Genomic DNA, 14,042 nt, shown 5'->3' with positions numbered 1-14,042 from the left:
CCCAAATTCAGCAAAAGAAAGAAAAGGTGGAGGGGTCTTGACTGTCATCTTTCTTCAGCATCTCTCTTCTTCCAATTCCATGGTTCTTCAAAACAAAACATATCAGGACTGAAGCCCTCTGGCCTAGAAGCTCTCTCCCTTATGCCTAGGTGTGTGGTCTGTTAGTCAAAACATGCTCAAACTCTCTCTTCTTAATATTACCCCATACATTCAAGCACTGAAAATCTGAATTCAAGGCAATATGTGGAACTGAGCCCTATCTCCAATTAAGCATTGCTTTCATTTGCCATGAAATATAATGCTCCTGTTTTATAACTGACCAGATCAAGCAGTCCTTTCCATCAATAACTGACCAGTTAAAGCAGTTGTTTCCATCAAATACTTCCTCCAATGCAATATGTTGCTCAACAGTTGTTTTACTACAGAATCCTGTTATGGATAGATATTATGAATTAGGGCTGCAATATTTTTCTTGTTTGGAGATCGTTTTCAAAGGAAGCATCAAATAAATGTATTTCCATTGCAGGGGATGTCTTGCAGCTGAGCTGTAGTTGTTTTTACAATGCAGTAATGATATGACTCCAATGACTGACTGAAACGTCTAAGCTCTACTATGGCAAAATAAATGACACACTTTTGCAATGATGTGACATGATGGCATCTACGTGTTATTGACACTACTCACAGTCTACCCATTTGACAGCATCCAAGCTGCCATCACCCGTGTAATGCTGATATACTATACCAGAGAGCGGCTTGGAAATTCTATTGTCAAAACTTGTTACCAGAAACTAAAATTTAAAAGTAATCAGAGCTGTGTTGTGAAACAAATTCCTTCCTCACAGTCCTATTTATACCTGATTCTAAGTCACGCAGATAGACCATTTGGATTGATCAAGGAAATTCTGAGTTCTAATCTTTGTTGAGCCACAGAATCACTAAGTGGCCTATATGGGAATACTATTCACCTTCTTTGAGAAGCATCAGCAAATGAGTGTTTTGTAAGGTGAAGTTCCACCTAATTATAAATTACAACTAGCTGTTTTCCTGCAGAACTTGCAGGCCCTTCACTGTCCTTTCCACATCTAGACACACAGGCATTTTTGTACCTGTGTATGCGCACCTTAAAACTTCCCATCCAAATTATGCAATAACAAATGCTACCAGACCTTAGTTATCATATTTCATTCACAACGCGCTCATGATAGGATTTTAGGGTGGGTGGGGCTTGCATGCATTTCCATTTGGTGTTGCTTTAAAAATAAATAAATACCACTGCACAGTTTTTAACACGGAAATCTTGCACATGGAAATCTTGTGTTAAAGAGGTATTTTAAAGTCCCAACTTATGTACTAGAAATATAAAGGTAAAATGACCCATGGACGGTTAAATCCAGTCAAAGGCAACTATGCGGTGTGGTGCTCCTCTCGCTTTCAGGCTGAGGGAGCCGGCCTTTGTCCGCAGACAGCTTTCTGGGTCATGTGGCCAGATGACTAAACCACTTTTGGCACAACAGAACACTGTGAAAGAAGCCAGAGCGCATGGAAACACTGTTTACTTTCCTGCCACAGTGGTACCTATTTATCTACCTGCACTCATGTGCCTTGAAACTGCTAGGTTGGCAGGAGCTGGGGCAGAGCAATGCACAGATTGCACAGATTCAAACCGCCGACCTTCTGATCGGCAAGCCCAAGAGGCTCGGTGATTTAGGCCACCCGCGTCCCACTAGAAATACAGGCTCTGAGGGAATCCCCCACATGTAATGTGCAGAGAGATCTTGAGATAATAGTTCCTGGGAACTATGTTGCTGAAATTTGGACATGCCTTCAGTATGCTGCAATTAGTTAACATGGGCACACTGCATCACTGGGGTTTCCAGAAGCAAAATGGCTAGGTTGTGCTCATGTGAGGAGCAAACGGAAGTAGGGGTGTGGTAATAGAGGCCACCCACCAAAATATCCCCACACACCTGTCAAACCACCCACTGCAAAAATGTGCTAATGAGCTTCCATGTTGGCAGTGACCCTGGATGTGTAATGGGTTATTTTTACCTCTTGGTTGTTGTTGTTTTTGCAGGAAGGGGAAATCCAAGTTAAATGGGAGATGATATGGGTTGGTTTGTTTTTTTTATGCCAACCATGAGAAGACTTGCACCAATTTCAGAATACGCTCTTCTCTGGAAGCATCCTCTAGTTAAGACAACACAAGGAAGGCACCTCAGTCTCATTTAGCGTGACCAGGTGAAAGCACGACTGAGTTCAGAATAGTTGGGCGGTTTTGGTGGGTGCAGCTTGTTGTCATGCAAGGATGTAAAAAGCAGTGCTTGCTGAAATTTTCTCTTTTATCCAGTTAGTAAAGATACAAGAATAGTGAAGTTATTTTTAGAGTCCCCCTGCTTGCTTCTTCTTCTTGTTAAATTCAGTGTAGAATATGATGAAACTCTTCTCACTAGTCGACAAGATGTTAAAGGCAACCAGCTTGCTAAATAGGCACAGGCAGCGTATGCGAAAAAGCCTGTTTTCACATAGCCTTTGCATATAGACGGGAACTTCATAATCCTTCTGGTGAAACATGATCAGGACAAGTTTATTATAGGGTATAGGAAGGAATGGATGTATAAGCTGCAAAATTAAACACCTTTTAAACGAGTTCAAGAGCCATGACTGCTAAAAAATAATAATGCTAGGAGCTAAGCAGTTTCTATGGAGACACTCCCATATTTGCTAAAGATCCCTCCCCTCATCTCACAGATCTACAATTCCTAAGATTCCTTGGAACAATGTGGCGGTAGGGAAGTCAGACCGTTTGTAAATATAGCACAGTGTCCTCTTTGGGTGCATGTCATTTGATCACCTTTCCTGTAATCTCCAAGAAGCCACTAGGTAGGTACTTCTGGTAGGATTGCCACACACACCCTGAATGTAACAATGCCCTCATTTGTCTGCACATGTTATGCCCTCATTTCTGCACTTAAGCTTGCAACACCCAACTCTAATTAAGTCCGAAATTAATTCAAATTGCATGTAGTCATATTATTCTAGTTTTAAGGCTCTCGTGGGCTTCACTCATCTCCCTGAAACAGGGCCAATGCACTTTCTTCCCCAGCCCTATAAGAGCTGCCAGAGCTCTAGATACTGCCTCAACAGGAATACACGGGGAGTTTTAAAAGGATGTATTTGAAAGGGTTCTAGTTCATGGATCATTTTGCCATGAAATCACTCTGTAGTTTAGGCTCCATTGTATCACCTGCATATTCACCTCTTCTCCCATTGACTTACATGTCTTTCCATATATATTATTCCAAGGGAATTGTATTCCCCAGTCGTATATTTAATTACAGACTGTGTATCCTGATATGACCCCAGCTGTTCTTAAACTGAGACCTGATGGTTCTTTCTTTAAAAAAAAATACATCCTACATGGCTTGCCCAAAGGTATGCTGATCATTTGTGTTTGGTTGTTCAGGATTGGATTAATCACTCAAGAGTAAATCTTGTTATGCTCTCCCCACTTCCCTAAATTCGGAGAACCTCTGAGGCAACACTACAGGATTTAGGCTTTAGTCCTGGCCCCATCTACCTGGGAGTAAGACCCACTGAATTACTGTATTTTTAGCTCCATAAGACACACCAGACCATAATGCACACCTAGTTTTGGGAGGAGGAAAACAAGAAAAAAAATATTCTGAATCCCAGAAGCCAGAACAGCAAGAGGGATCTGGCTTCTGGGATAGCCTCTGGGTGTTCTGGCTTCTGGGATAGCCATGCCAAGCCTCTTCGGGGCAGCAGGAGGAGGCTCCCCTTGCCCGGAAGAGGCTGCGTGCGGCTAAGGCAGAAGCCAGGAGAGGTGCTTCACTGAAGAGGTGCTGTGCAGCTCTCCCTCTCTGCGCAGCGCCTCTCCTTCACAGGAGAGGCACTGCACAGAGACCAAGAACTGCGCAGTGCCCCTTCAGCCAAGCAGGAGGAGGAACAGAAGGAGCCCCTTCTGTTCCTCCTCTGGCTTCGCAAGACAGGCACGTTGCTGAAGGGGCGCTGCGCAGTTCTCCCTCTCTGCGCAGCGCCATTCGCTCCATAAGACGCACTCACATTTCCCCTTACTTTTTAGGAGGAAAAAAGTGTGTCTTATGGAGCGAAAATATGGTAAGTGGGATTTACTTCTGAATAAACATAATTAGATTGCTGACTTAGTATACTATCTATAAAAAAGCAGTGGAGAGTTTTGTGAAGTCCTTGCTAGGCTAGTAAGAAGATGGGCGGCAGGAGTGAAACAACTGCTCCTACAAATATCTTAGAAATAGTATGTTTATGTTAATATTAAAGGCATGGGCGATATACTCTGGGTCAATGACTGGTGCCCCACTTTTGATTAAATTTAATTACTGCAGATTAAGAGTCTCATCTTCTGCCAACTGAGCCATCACAGTGTTTTATGTCAGAAAATAAATGACAACTCTTCCTAAAACACTTGGCCTCTTTCCCTTTGTGCTTTCCAACATGGGGCAGGTTAGGGGTGATTCTAATCAGGAATATGGCATGGGGGAAAGGCGCATAACAGCATTTACCAGCTCTATTACCCTGAACTGATTTGCCATCCCTGCAATGGCTACTGCTAACTTTTAAATAAATCACAGCACATCCTGATCCTGGACCTCCCATATCATGGTTCACCTGACCCTGAGACTGAGGCTCCTCTGACATCCCTTGCTTACTCTTCAACATTGTTTTATACTGTGGTACAGAGTTGGGGATTGGAGGTGGGAATATGTCCCATCCTTTTGGTTCTCTGTCCATTATGGGCTAACAACAATAACACTCATATGCATTTTGACACCTCTATCTTCACTCTTCATTCTGGGAGGTTATGGATACAGAACCAAGCCTACCTGTATAATAAAGTTGGGATTATTATTTTTTGCAAAAGACCCAGTTATCCCACAGAGGCCAGGGTGTGGGACTTAATGGCATGATCCCATTTCTTTTCTCCACATTTTTCTCCTCCATATTTGCTATGTGAAAAGGGTTAGAGTTTTGGTTTTCTGAAGGTCTACAGTTATCACTCTGTTGAGCATTATTGGCAAATCTGCACTTAAAAATGCAAAGTCATAGAACAGCCGGAAACAGAATCTAAGCATTTCCAACTTCCTCGTGATGATGTTCCATTCTTTATTCTTCTTCTGCTGTGTCATGCTTCTTAAAGAGCTGCCATGCAATTTTGGTCATGTGTTTTTACTTTGGTAATCGGAACAAATATGTTAAAGGGGATTGAATCATGGTGTGTTTTTTAAAGCAAGTTCATGGAAGAGAGTAAAAGCATCAAAAAGAAAGTTGGTTATAGGGTGCCAAGGAGTGGGTGGGTGTGGGGGAAAAACAGTGCTGTTGGTTAACACTTAATTATTGATTTGCATAACAATTCACTAACCAAATCCCTGGAGACTACAAACTAAAAATGTGCTAAAAGCTCAAAATTATCACCCGATAAAAGCAGTATTATTGCGCCAGGAATAGAACTGACTTTCAAGATAATCAGATTTCACAGAACAAGTTGTATGTTCAAAGAGTTTCACCCGTGCAAAGGAATCAATGTCAGATGAAAGCTAAGAGGCTGGATGCCAACATTGCTGACTGTGGTTAGAGGTAAATATGGCAGAATAATTATTTATTTACCATATTTATAGATCACCTTTTACCTGACGGTCCCATGGCTAAAATACATAAAATTAAAAATCAAAGTTAAACTACAATATTAAATATAATATTAAAACAAGCCAACATAAATTCCACTTTAAACAGCAACAGCGGTACAGATCTGATCCAATGTACCTCACCCTTTTCCAAAAGCCTGAGCAAAGAGGTGTATCTTCACCCAATAATGGAACAACAGCAATGTCATTTCAATACGTGAGGTTGAGGCACAAAAGGCCAATGTGATATTAAATTCTGTTATTCATTGAGACATTATGAAGAAGTGAAAATATTTCTCCAGCAGCCTTTTTATACACACCTTTTCTGTACAATGATTCTACAATTGAGATTGCAACCTAACTTAAGACACAAGGCTTAAAAATAACCTATGACCTACCCAGGCTAGAATCATAGGGTAAAGTCATAGAATTGTTGGAAAGGACCCACAAGGGTAGCTCAACCCCTTGCCCAATGAGGGACTCAAACCCACAACCCTGACCCACGTTCCCATGCTCTACAAACTGAGCTATCCCAGGTACTTCTGTATATTTATATTTATATTATTTATATTGCTACACTGGAGGCCTTCATCAACTGAGGCCTTCATCAAGTTGGGATAAAGTTACAAGGCCTATAATTTTCTCTTACGAAAGATCAAAGACCAGAAGCTGGGAAATAATGGACGTAATTATTACTAACACCAACGTCGGCTCCATAATCCAACACAGGCTTAAGTCCATTGAAATCGGTGCTTTTAATTAGATTTAATTCTGCATGGAATTGTGACCATGTATAACTTCTGAGCAGGGAGCGAATGAAAATCTCCTTTAATAAATACCTGACTCTGTCCCCTCAAAGATTGGTGTTTACATTTTCTGGTATAACAAAGGATCTAGTCATGTGTTACTATTATTATGTCACAAAACCATCAGGTGGGCATGGTTTTGGGGAACTGCCCTCATGGGCCAAATTGAGACCCATGATGGGCGTGGTTCAGCTCACAGGCTGGCAGCTTCCCACCTCTGCTCTAGCTTAAGGCTGCCTATTCTGACTGGCAGAAGCTCTTGAGTGTCCCAGGAGAGTAAAACATTCTGGGGTGACGGAGATGCTTTAGATCCATTCCAATCTGGGTTCAGGCTTGGCCATGGGACTGAGCCGCCCTTGGTTGCCCTTGGCTGCTGTGATGGAGGACATCTGCAGAGAGTGGGAATTTGGGGGAACCATGTGACAGTGGTGCCAAGCCTGCCTCCAGGACAGTGTTCAGAGAATAGCGTTGGGATTGCTTATGTTATGCTCAACTCCAATGGTGCAGTCAGTATGCTGATGATGTCAGGTGTGCGTGCAGGAGCCAGGCCCTGTGACCAGTAGGACTTTGCAGGACTGGGGCCTTCCTAAGTTTGTTCTGAAGAAGCAAGGCGTGGCCGCACAGGTGAGGCCAATTGGTAACTCACAGCACCTGTGGGTAAGAGCTGGGAAGGGATATAAGGTCAGCATGTTCCCTACCTTGCTGCGTTTGGCTCCTTGATCCTCGTACCCCTTACTTTGTGACTTCTTGCTTCCTGACCCTCGGACCCTTGACTTCCTGGCTTCTGGACTCCCGTTCCCACTCCCACTCCGCCATCTTGCCCCCAGTCCCGACGTCCCCAGCCGGGACTTTGATCACCCGTGATCCGGACCGTGACAGATGGCACCCGGTTTTGCTTCTCTATAACATCTGAATTGGGAGAGGCTGTGCACAGTGGTAAAATGGATGAGGAAAAACAAGCTGAGTGTGAATCCTGGCAAGATGGGGGCGTTGTGGGTGAGCTATGTCAGCTAAATTGGTCAGTTGCCAACCCTGGATGGGGTTGCAATCTCTCTGAAGGAGCAGGTTCTCAGCCTAAGGGTGCTTCTCAATCCTGTTTTGTCACTGGAGGCCCAGATGTTAAGAAAAGAATTGGAGGTTCCTATATTGCCTAGAGTCTAGACGATGGGATAGTGTTTTCACTTCTATAGCAAGGGTGTCAGTGGACCTTAAATTATGACTTAGACAATAGAAAAAATATTTAGAATTTATTGAAAAAGTATTAAGAACTATGCTTCTTTAAGCACATGTTGTTACCTATACTTACTAAGTTTTGTGAGAAAGTAGATTATATAAATATGCTTGTGTGAAAAAAGATAAGATTTTCAGAGTATAATATTATAATATACATACCTACCATATGGAATTTGACAGTTGGTGCAAAATGAGGCCCTATCAGCATTTGTCAACTCTATTCAGAGAGCTGTACTGGTTGCCAGTTTTCTACTGGGCCAAGTTCAGGGTGTTACTATTGGTATATGAAGTCTTTGTCAGCTTGGGACCAGTTTACTTGCAAGATCACCATATATACCCACTCAACCTCTTTGCTCTGCAGGACACGCACTGTTATGCTTGCCACATAATACTTGCTCTGCATTTTTAAGAAATTGATCTTTTAGTGTGACAACACCCCCATTTTGGAACTCCCTGCCTATGGCCATCAAGCAGACACCTTCACCGTCCTCTTTTTGGTGCCTGTTTAAAACTTTTTTGTTGAGAAAAGTATATCCAGACATGTGTTTTGATCTGGTTTTTAGCTTATTGCTAATTTCAATTATTTTAAAATGTTTTAAATGGTTGGTTTTAACTGCTTTTTCCCGTTAATTTTACTGCTTTCTTCTTTTCGTAAACCACATTATTATTACAGATAGGTAGCCGTGTTGGTCTGTCATAGTCAAAATAAAAAAATTCCTTCCAGTAGCACCTTAAAGACCAACTAAGTTAGTTCTTGGTATGAGCTTTCGTGTGTATCTGAAGAAGTGTGCATGCACACACGAAAGCTCATACCAAGAACTAACTTAGTTGGTCTTTAAGGTGCTACTGGAAGGAATTTTTTTTATTTTCACATTATTATTGTTGTTGTTACGTCATTTTATACCCTGCCTTGTTTCCTGATGGGACTCAAGGCAGCATACAGATAAAAATAAGAACTGCTGAAAACATAGAAAACCAATCATTAAAAAAATAATTAAACATTGATAGAATTAAAACTATATACACATATAAAATCTGTTTAAAACATACCAATCATTACCATAAAAACAGCACAGCTTTGAGGTCTCATTACAATCAAGTGTTATATAAATATTGTGAAATATATATTTTTTAAAATTACCCTCTGCTACTCTAATTCTGGCTCAGGTTTTCAGTTTTGGGGAGATTACAGAGAAAGGGGCTGCTTGGGGCTTGCTAGGCTTCTCATCCTCTCTTGAGAGGTATAGTTTCTGTCCAAGGTTGACTCATCAAGGCATGACTGGTATGGGATTGACTCCAGCAAGTTCTCCTTACACAAGAAGAGCAACGCTTGAAACCCCTGGTATAAATGGCCCTGCTGAACTTCCTGCTTGAACACCTTAACCGGGATACTAGCCAACTACTAATTACTAGTACGCTGGGAAACAACATTGATTGAGGAATACACAGCCTTGAAGATGTTGTGTAACAAAGGCTGTGTACACATTGCAGACTTAAAACGCAGCAAGGTTGTGTTTTCTCGATTCAGATCAAAGCTGGCTTGGGGAAAATGTTCTCAAAATGCAGTATTTCATAAGAAACAACAAAATAAATACAGGATCATCATCGTTTTATTTGTATGCTGCCTTTCTATAGTTGAAACTATGCTCATATTATATTAAAAAAAATATAGTTGAAACTATGCTCAAGGAGGCTTACAGCATGACAAGATTTACATAACTACAAACATAGCAGAAGCCATAAACAAGAAATGTTGTTGTTTAGTTGTTTAGTCGCATCCGACTCTTCGTGACCCCATGGATGCCAGGCACTTCTGTCTTCCACTGCCTCCCACAGTTTGGTCAAACTCATGTTAGTAGCTTCAAAAACACTATCCAACCATCTCGTCCTCTGTCGTCCCCTTCTCCTTGTGCCCTCCATCTTTCCCAACATCAGGGTCTTTTCCGGGGAGTCTTCTCTTCTCATGAGGTGGCCAAAGAATTGGAGCCTCAGCTTCAGGATCTGTCCTTCCAGTGAGCACTCAGGGCTGATTTCCTTAAGAATGGATAGGTTTGATCTTCTTGCAGTCCATGGGACTCTCAAGAGTCTCCTCCAGCACCATAATTCAAAAGCATCAATTCTTTGGCGATCAGCCTTCTTTATGGTCCAGCTTTCACTTCCATACATCACTACTGGGAAAACCATAGCTTTTAATATACGGACCTTTGTTGGCAAGGTGATGTCTCTACTTTTTAAGATGCTGTCTAGGTTTGTCATTGCAAACAATAATAAAACACATCAAAACACACACAACCAAATGGAGACAATTTCCACGTAAATCATAAGATCTAAGACTAAAGATACAACAATAATATCAATAACAGCAACAAGCTCAAACAATACTCCAGCCCAATAATCTGTTCAACAGCCTCAGTTTTTGTAGCTGGAGTCAGTCAGCACTCCACTCTCCCAGGCCAAATGGGAAAAGGCCAGCAAGGCAGGGTGCAGGATAGAAATGGATTGTAGTTTATGTCATGTGTACAGTACTTCCCCAAACAGCATCAGAGCTAAATACATAGCCCTAGTGTCAGGAGCTGCTGGATCTGAATGCAGCTGCCCCATGTGGTGAACTACTGAACTGCAGCTGGCAACCTTCTTGATGAAGAACCTTCTGTCCTTGGACCACTTCCACCAACCCAGGCTGGCCCTTGGCTCCTCCCAGGCAGGAAGGATGATAAAGGGCTTCCTGTTGCAGCTCTGCTTGGCTTGAGCAATGCTGTGATGCGTTCCTGTGTCTCTGGTTGTTCTTTGGCCTTGCATTCCTGTGTGCTGCTTGACCTGGTCTTCTCTTTGGGTTTATTCTCTGGTGTGAAATATGGAAAAATGCCAGACTTCTCTTATCTCAGGCTACCAGAAGGCACAATAGAGTTCACTCCACACTGTTGTAAAGAGAGTACTGGAAATATGACTTAAAGTTGTTGTTGTTGTTGTTGTTGTTGTTATGAAGATAATTAATGGTAGGTGCAGGCCAGTTTGTGAGAGACCAGGGCCACAACATTTGGCTCTGGTTTGCCCTTTGGTCTTGACTTCTCCTTCAGTCCTGACTACTGCCTTGTCCTGTGGCCCCTGGCTTGCTTCAGACTGCTGCCTGTGGTCCAGCCTTGATACCTTACTCCCAAGTTGTCCTAATGTAGCCTTCTGTGCTTTCACTTTCCATGGGAAATTTGGGGAGGTGTGTGGGTAGAGAAGAGAGACCAGGGAATTGCCCTGGACCTTTTCTATAAAGTATGCTTTAGGCCAGGAGTGGGGAACTTGTGGTTTTTCAGAAGTTGTTGGACTCCCAACTCCCATCAGCCCCAGCTACTGCATGTGCTCTACCACTGAGCTATGCGCCTTCCCTATAGGAGGCAGCTGTAGCCTTCACACCAGAGATATTTCGCTAGAAATTGTTGGAGAGACGATACTGAAACAGACGTATCCTGTGTGATACAGCAGCACCCTGATGTTCTTATGAATTGACAGGAAAATATTGTGTTTGAGGAAATAATACAATTTCTGTCTATGACACTAGAACTCTGATGACCTATTTGCATGTGCAAATTACCACTTCAGGTTAGGATAATCATCTGTTGAATATCTGTGTGACTGCTTCATTCTCAACTGAGCTTTCTTCATTCCAGCTCACACCACCGCAGTTTTCTTCTCCACTGAATAAATTCCATTGTGTAACTATTCCTGCCTCCTCCATTTCTGAGTTTGTCACCAGGAACCACCCTGCCATGCTACTCCGTTCTCAACTACACATGAGCATACATGTCCACACACATATAAGCACCCACTGCTTCTTTGATGGGGATTTCCATCAAAGAATGATGTGGACCAGAAAATGGCCTTTAGGCACATGACACAGTTCTACAGAACAGGTTTGGCGTGAATGGGAGAGACTGCCTGGAAGCCATAGGCAAGCTGCTCATTGATGAAAAGCTGGGAATCAATGGGATAAGTTAGTAAGGAAGAAAACAAGTTTCACCGGAACTGCAACAGTATTTTCCAGGATGCCAGATTTTGCCATACTCTGTACCTGTCCTTTCTTGCCCATTTTCAGCACTGCTCTTTTTACATGGCAGAATTACATTCGATTGTTGCTGGAAATGGTACAACATGTAGTAAATGGTGTAGTAAAACTTACCTGCACCCTGAAACCATCGTGACATTGTCCCAGTAAGAAGAGTGGGAATCGCAGGGACTAAGGAGGACTTTAAAAAAATGGGAGAATCCTCTCTTGTTTCTGAAGAAAGGGAGAAAGCCCTTGCATGCATGAAAAACGCATCTTCCCATCCGTTCGATCCCTGGCACACGCGCACACACTGTCATTCTCATCTCCCACCCTGCCAGTTTTCAAAATAGTCACAAGTTTCTGCCAAAAGTTAATAAAGCAAACATATTTTGGACAACATCTATATTGCTATCATTGACCATAAAAATACTTGGTGCGTCGCCAAGCCCCCACAGCACTGCAGGGATTTTTTTTCTTTCCGTTTGTGTTTCTGGAAAGGCAACAATCCTCCTTTGGCATTAGCTTTTCCACAGTCCTGGCGTTTCTTCGTGATTCCTATCCTGCTGCTCAATAGACAGGCAGACAGACAGACGGACCTAACCCCAGACCTAAATCCAGAACATACCATGAAAGTTGCATGCATTTGGGGGGGGTGCCCTGTCCAGTGCTCTACATTTTAAGGAGGACACAGGCAAACTGTTCTTACTCATGAGGAAGGCAAGAAGAACGACAAAGGGTTTTGGAAAGCAAGTCCTGTGAGAAACAGGTAAAAGAAGTGGGTGTGTTTAACCTGGAGAAGACTTTGTGTGAAACAAACACTCTTTGTAGAGATAGTGAAGAACTTTGTTAACTTCTCAACCTGTCTCCTAGAATGACTGTTGGTCTTACACTACCAGTAAATCACTCCCAGCCCCTTCTAGGATCTTTGCCTTCACCTCAGGGAAACAATCTGGGTTGCCTTGCCTAGCTAACCACTAATTCGTCCCTAACCAGGCTCTAAATAGATTCTTATCTAGGTACTTTTCAAGCCCTAACTAACACTCACTGACAAACAAGCCCTATCACACATTTGACTGCCAGTTTCTAACTTTTTAATATTTCTCTCTCTCTCCTGACTGGATAACACTCCACCCAGCTCTGATTGGTTACTGGGTCACCAGGAGGCTGACCCAGGGTCTGTCCATCACACCCCCAGTTAAAAGAATTCTAAGTAGCAAGGGAGTGTTACTAACAGTCTGTTGTGTGCTGGGCTACATGAATGAAAAACCAGCAAGTGTTACAAGATCAAGAAATCATGAAATTGGTAATACAGTACTGAATTGGAAAAGGTTTGATGTTATGAAGTTATGCAAAATTAATATTAAGGCCCCCCACCTTCAAATATTTTGTCTATAGCAACATCCTCTGGGTTATATGCAATGAAGCCATCCCATTCATGCAAAGACTTCTACTTGTGCAACAAAACTCTACCCCCCGCCCTGGTTCCCCAACATACCCCTCCAAAATCCATTCTGGAAACCCTCTAGAGCAGATTGTGGGGGTAGGCAAGGGAAGAGGGAGAGGAAGTTCTGCTGCAGAAGTCCTTGACTGAACAGGGCAAGTGCATTGGATACAACCCACTGACTTTAATTGGACAACTTTGACAAAAAAACCAAATAAAGGTCATGGGTTTTTATGGATTTATTTTTTTTAAATGGTCTAAAGCTCAAAAGTCTGGGTTTTAAAAAGGCATCTGATTCAGTTCAGGAAGGAAGCCACAGCCCAACACAGTGAACACTTTACTGGAGCGTTCCATCCATCATTTTCAGGACCTTCCTAAGCTTTTGATGATAAGGAGATTCAATCTCCTAGGGGGACTTAATCCTCCCCGGTACAAAGCTTCAAGGAGAGAAAATGTCAGCTTGTAGACAATGTAAGCAGAGCAAGGAACCAATGGCGAGACTATACTGGGAGCACAGCTCCAATGTGGCAGCTATGTGGATCTTGCCATCTGCTTGTGAGTGTAATAAGCTGCTGTATGGTGGAAAGAAGCGAGCCTTTGATTCCGCCCTAGGAAGAATGCCAGGTTCACTTGTGGTGAGGCAATGGACCATACTTGTTACAACTGTCTTTAATTTAGGCACCTGGCTGGTAGCCATAGGTGATAAGGGATTCTGTTCAGGTGGGCATGGATGCTGCCAGGGGAGGGATCGCTCTGTTCCCCCTCTTTGCCCAGCATGGCAACCAAGAGAGCCGCCAGAGGAGGGAACCCTCTTTCTTTGCACCAAGTCACGGAGCTCACCATTC

Source organism: Podarcis vaucheri, assembly GCF_965113315.1.
Source record: "Podarcis vaucheri genome assembly, chromosome: 1".
NCBI classification, from domain to species: domain Eukaryota; kingdom Metazoa; phylum Chordata; class Lepidosauria; order Squamata; family Lacertidae; genus Podarcis; species Podarcis vaucheri.
Note: the sequence above shows the minus strand (reverse complement) of the source record.